This window comes from Choloepus didactylus, chromosome 6, assembly GCF_015220235.1.
Source record: "Choloepus didactylus isolate mChoDid1 chromosome 6, mChoDid1.pri, whole genome shotgun sequence".
NCBI lineage: Eukaryota > Metazoa > Chordata > Mammalia > Pilosa > Megalonychidae > Choloepus > Choloepus didactylus.
The window spans coordinates 24,977,294-24,984,165 of NC_051312.1; positions in this window are offsets into that span (position 1 = coordinate 24,977,294).

Sequence of the window (6,872 nt, forward strand, 5' to 3'; positions counted from 1 at the left end):
GGGAAGATTTAACATAACAAATTCAATCTCTTTAGAAGATACAATATCTTTAAAAGACTGTTAATTATTGTTTCTTTAGAAGAGACAATGTTTTTAAATGATTGTACATTATTTAATTTTATGAGCTTTAGTAACTTACATCATTCAAGAAATTTTTCCATTCCATTTAAGTAGTTGAATTTATGTATTTTAATAAGTTCATAACTTGACCTTAGTTATCTGAAATCTATAGATATATAGTGAGATTGCCACATGATTCAGGTACAAGGAATTTTGGAAATTAATGATCTAAGTATCCTAGGTATGAAGACCTACGAAAATAAAAGCAAATTAAATCCAAACAAGACTGACATAAGGATATAAAAATGAAGAAATTAAAAAAATAACTTAAATTACAGTCCTAAGTAGTGACTATCCACAAAGCCAAAGTTAGTTCTTGGAAGAATTATCAAAATTCAGAAATATTTACTGTGATCAATCAAGAGAATTGAACAAAAAACCATGTCATCCATAGAAATAATGGAAATCTGCTGTATTGCTTATAGTAGAACAAAATTACACAGCAACTTTGAAATACTGTTGGACATCTTCTAAAGCTACTATACACTTTGATCTAATAATCTTGCCCCTAGTTACTGATATACATTACCACAAATTTGCATAATCAGCACCAAAGCACCATCAAGTATTAGTGGTAGAGATGTAGTTATACCTGGTCTTATCAGGAATAATAAGTCACATGCACCTGTGGTTCATATTTCTGGACTACCTGATCTTGCTTACAATCAATTCCAAAGAACAGGTGAGGAAATTAAACTCAAAGAGGGAAAAATTAATTACCCTTGGGTTTAAAGTGAGAAAACATATCCATTTGAGGCTCAGAAACCCAAAACACAAAGACCAGAGTCTTTTTCAATGTGGATACATTGGATAAGGCACATTGGATGGGACAAGAATATCACCAAAATGAACAAGTTTGGAATTCTGGAGAGACTAATATTTCAAAAATCTGATTGAAATGGGCCTAAAGCATCTTATGTGTAAATCTCTCAAGTTGGAACCAGAGGTGAATTCATTTATAGCTACAAATTCAGGTGAAAGGAGGAAGAGCCTGAGAGAAACACTGAGGAATAAGGAGGAGGTTTTAATAATGCTTCTTCCAAGAAAAGAAGGAACTGCAAAGAAAGCCTTGACCTATAAAAAAGTTTCAGCATTGGAAGAAAGGAAATAGGTTTAAGTAAAATGTAATGTTTCCTGCCCTTTTTGGATACAATTGTGTTACAATGAAATCATTTTACACATGTCATCTCATAAATTTATCACCATTTTCAATATTATGGAAGTGAAAGTAAATAACAGTAAGGAAAGCAAAATAATAGATTTAAAATGTTTGGGGAATTCAATGTTAAAAGAAATTAGGAATCCAATTATGAAGTCATAGTTATCAGAAAGAATGGTACATCTGACAGACTTTGAGGATATTCAGAGACTGGACCTAGGCCACTGGGCCTTCTAGGCTTCTTCCTTCCTTTTGAGAAAAAAATGAAGTCAGGAACCTCCTTTCTCAATAATAAAAATCCAGCCAAGCTTATAGTTACATTCTCATAGAAAATCACTAATCCTTCTCTCTCCCCTTCATCAATAGGTATCCCCAGCTGATAAGACAACTACACATCTGTGCTTCATTAAATCAGTTACTATTACAGACAGAATTGCTGCTGCTACTACCAGAGTGGCAATACAGCACAGAGATTGAAAATCAAATTTTAAAGACAGAAACTGATGATAAACTTTAATTAGTCAAACTGCTTAACCACTTTGATGATGGTACACAAATTCTCTGTTATACCAGAATTAAGAACAAATACTACAACCAAATATAGAATACTTAACTATATGCTCTGCCAAGAATTGAACTAGTAGCTCAGTGTGGTTTATGTGCAAGATCAAACAGCTAGACTAGCATAAAGAGTTTTTTTTTATGAATCCAGATAGTTGCAGCTCTCAGACCAAATTTAAGTCTAACACTTTTTTAAGCCAAAGTATTCTTTAGAATACTTCAAAATATTCTTTCAGAATACAGAGCTGAAGAATGGGGATTTCCAATTGAATCCACTAATTCCTGAGAACATCAGAATGTCAGCCAGTCAGAGCAACTCAAGAATGTTGAGCTTATAATGAAGAAGGAATAATATTAATACCAGAGTATTTAATGAAGAGAATTATTGCCCATTTGCATCCTTATGGAAGGGATGCAATGAACCAATGGCTACAAGAATACAAAGTAGGCCCAAATATGCAAAGAACCACAAAGAAAGTAATGCAAGAATGTCTTATCTGTGAAAAGGAAAAAAAAAAAAAAAAACTCAGAAAGGTCCTCCTCCTTCTGTGAAAGGGGTATCAACAGTGGACTAGGATCAGGAGAGGACTAACAAACAGACTTAACTGTCATGCATAAAGCTCAGGGAAAGAATAAGTTCATGCTCATATTTGCAGACACCTTTTCTGGATGAGTTGAAGCATTTCATTGCAAAACAGAAAAGACATCAGGGGTGGCTAATATGTTATTAGGGGAAATTGTACCCTGGTTTGGAGTGCCATTTTCAATACAAAGTAATAATGGAAGTGCCTTTATTGCTAAAGTAACTCAAGAGGTGCCAGATACCTTCACTGGAATTCATTGGAAACTACATGCACCTTAAAGATCAAAATCCTTTTTCAGGAAAAAAAAAAAAAAAAAAACTGAAAAAATTATTCACACTTTAAAGAAAACCTTAGCTAAATTTTTTCAAGAAACCAACCTCATCTGGGACAAAGTTTTGCCAGTTGCCCTGCTTGGGAAAACAGTAGCCACCAAAGAAGCTCTGTTTGAGATCCTGTGAAATAGTATATGGGAAACAGTTCCTTAAAACCATTTTTTTACTGTAATCTAGAAAGTGATCATGTAATAAAGGAATTGGAAACTATAAAATATGTACAATCTCTAGGGGTCACTCTGCTATACATCAATATACTTCTAGCTGTCTTTTTTTTTAATATGCAATTTTGTTGAGATATATTCACATACCATACATCATCCAAAGTGTACAATCAATTGTCCACATTGCCATCATAAAGTTGTTCATTCATCACCCCCATTTATTTTTTTGAACATTTTCCTTGTACACAAAAAAGTGAAGATAATAATAGGAAAAAATAAGAGTGAAAAAAAGAACTCCCACAGCACCCCCCTTCCTGCCCTATTTTTACTTTAGTTTTTAGTCCCCAGTTTTCTACTCATCCATCCATATGCTGGATAAAGGGGAGTGTGATCCACAAGGTTTTCACAATCACATTGTCATCCCTTGTAAACTACATTGATATACATACATCTTCAAGAGTCTAGGCTACTGAGTTGCAGTTTGTTAGTTTCAGATATTTACTTCTAGTGATTCCAATACATTAAAACCTAAAAAGGGTTATCTATTAGTGTGTAAGAGTGCCCACCAGAGTGACGTCCCGAATCCATATGGAATCTCTCAGGCACTGAAACTTTATTTTGTTTCATTTCACATTTCCCTTTTGATCAAGATGTTCTCAATCCCATGATTTTGGATCCAGATTCATCCCCATGAGTTATATCCCCCATTGCCAGGGAGATTTACATCCCAGGGTGTCAGATACCACATTGGGGGAAGGGCAGTGATTTCACCTGCTGACATGGCTTAGCTAGAGAGAGAGGGCCACATCTGAGCAACAAAGATGTACTCAGGGGGAGACTCTCAGGCACAATTTTAACTAGCTTTAGCCTCTGCTTTGCAGTAACAAGCTTCATAAGGGCAAATCCTTTGTTAGAGGACTCAGCCCATCATCCCACCAGTCCTCAATGTTTGTGAGAACATCAGCAGCCATTCAGGTGAGGAAGCGCAACACCTCTGCATTTTCCCCCAGCTCCTCAGGGGGGTCTGCATATATATTATTTTTGTTGATTTTTTTTTTCAAATTAACTTTATCAGAAAACTAAAAAAAACAGACAACAAAAAAACATTTCAAACAAAAGCAAAATAAAGAAATAAGAAAAACTAATAACAAATAACTACATTACTTCCAAATGTTCCTACTCTACCCCAAGAGAATATTTAGACTATAACCCAGCAAAGGAATAAGAAAAAAAAGTAACATAAATAACTACATTTCTGCCAACTTGTTCCTACCATTGCCCCCAGAAATTAACAAACCATAGTCATTCCTGAACATTCCCAGAACATTGTTTACCCACAATAACTTATCTGTTCTTATTAGATTACCATTCTCCCTTCACTATTTGCTGTCTATTGCTAAATCCCCTACATTCTACATTATAAACAATTTATTTTACATTTTTCACTGTTCACATGAGTGGTAAAATACAATATTTCTCTTTTTGTGCCTGGCTTATTTTGCTCAGCACTATATCTTCAAGGTTCATCCATGTTGTCATTTGTTTCACAACCTCATTCCTTCTTGCTGCCTCATAGTATTCCATCGTGTGTATATACCACATTTTGTTTATCCACTCATCTGTTGAAGGACATTTGGGTTGTTTCCATCTCTTGGCAGTTGTGAATATTGCTGCTATGAACATTGGCATGAAGACATCTGTTTGTGTCACTGCTTTCAGACCTTCTGGGTATATACCAAGAAGTGTGATTGCTGGATTGAAGGGCAACTCTATATCTAGTTTTATAAGGAAACACCATACTGTCTTCCAGAATGTCTGTACCACTATATAGTCCCACCAACAATGAGTAAGAGTTCCAATTTCTCCACATCCTCTCCAGCATTTGTAGTTACCTGTTTATTTAATGTCAGTCAATCTAATTGATATGAGATGATATCTCATTGTGGTCTTAATTTGCATCCTAATAGCTAGTGAAGCTGAGTATCTTTCATGTGTTTTTTGCCATTTGTATTTCCTCTTCAGAGAACTGTTTTTTAATATCCTTTTCCCATTTTATAATTGGGCTATCTGCACTATTGTCATTGAGTTGTAGGATTTCTTTATATATGCAAGATATCAGTCTTTTGTCAGATACATGGTTTCCAAATATTTTTCCCTTTGAGTTGGCGCCACTTCATGGTTTTGACAAATTCCTTTGAGGTACAGAAGGTTTTAAGTTTGAATAGATCCCATGTATCTATTTTTTTCTTTTGTTGCTTGTGCTTTGGGTGTAAGGTCTATGAAGTGACCTCATAATAGAAGGTCCTGAAGATGTTTCCCTACATTGTCTTCTAGGAGTTTCATGGCACTGTCTCTTACATTGAGGTCTTTAATCCATTTTGAGTAAATTTTTGTGTAGGGTGTGAGGTGGGGGTCCTCTTTCATTCTTTTGAATATAGATATCCTGCTCTCCCAGCCCCATTTGTTGAAAAGACTGTTATGTCCCAGTTCAGTGGGTTTGGGGACCTTATCAAAGATCAGTCAACTTTAGATCTGGGGATTATCTCTGAATTCTCAATTTGATTCCATTGATCAATATGTCTATCTTTGTGCCAGTATCATGCTGTTTTGACTACTATGGCTTTATAATAAGCTTCAAAGTCAGGGAGTGTAAGTCCTCCCACTTCATTTTTCTGTTTAGAATGTTTTTAGCAATTTGAGGCATCTTCCCCTTCCAGATAAACTTGATAACTAGCTTTTCCCAGTCTGCAAAGTAGGTTGTTGGAATTTTGATCAGGATTGCATTGAATCTGTAGATGACTTTGTGTATAATTGACATCTTAATGACATTTAGCCTTCCTATCCATGAACAAGGAATATTTTTCCATCTTTTTTAGGTCCCTTTATTTTTCTTTTAGCAAAGTTATTTAGTTTTCTATGTATAGGTCTTTTATATCTGTGGTTAAATTTATTCCTAGGTACTTTATTTTTTTAGTTGCTATTGAAAATGGCATCTTTTTCTTGAGTGTCTCTTCAGTTCAGTCATTTCTAGTGTATAGGAACATTATTGACTTATGTGCATTAATCTTGTATCCTACTACTTTGCTAAATTTGTTTATTAGCTCAAGTAGTTTTGTTGCCAATTTCCCAGGGTTTTCCAGATATAAGATCATATCATCTGCAAATAATGACAGTTTTTCTTCTTCCTTTCCAATTTAGATGCTTTTTATTTCTTTGTCTTGCCAGATTGCTCTGGCTGGCACTTCTAGCACAATGTTGAATAACAGTGCTGACAGCGGACATCCTTGTCTTCTTCTTGATCTTAGAAGGAAGATTTTCAGTCTCTCACCATTGAGTACTATGCTGGCTGTTGTTTTTTTCATATATGTCATTTATCATGTTAAGGAAGTTTCCTTCAATTGCTACTTTTGAACTGTTTTTATCAAAAAAGGACGCTGGGTTTTGTCAAATGCTTTTTCATCATCTTTTGAGATGATCATTTGATTTTCCCCTTTTGATTTGTTAATGTGTTGTACAACATTGATTGATTTTCTTATTTTGAACCATCCTTGCATGCCTGGAATTAACCCCACTTGGTCATGGTGTATGACATCTTTTAATGTGTCTTTGGAATCAATTTGCAAGTATTTTGCTGAGAATTTTTGCTTATATATTCATTGGGGAGATTGGCCTGTAGTTTTCCCTTCTTGTAGTATCTTTACCTGTTTTTGATATTAGAGTGATGTTAGCTTCATAAGATGTGTTAGGTAGTGTTCCATTTTTCTCAGTGGTTTGAAAGTGTTTAAGTAATATTGGTGTGCCGGTTTGAATGTATTGTGTCCCCCAAGTGCCATTATCTTTGTAGTCTTGTGGGGCAGATGTTTTGGTGCTGGTTAGATTTGCTTGGAACGTGCCCCACCCAGCTGTGGGTAATGATTTTGATGAGATGTTCCCATGGAGGCGTGGCCCCGCC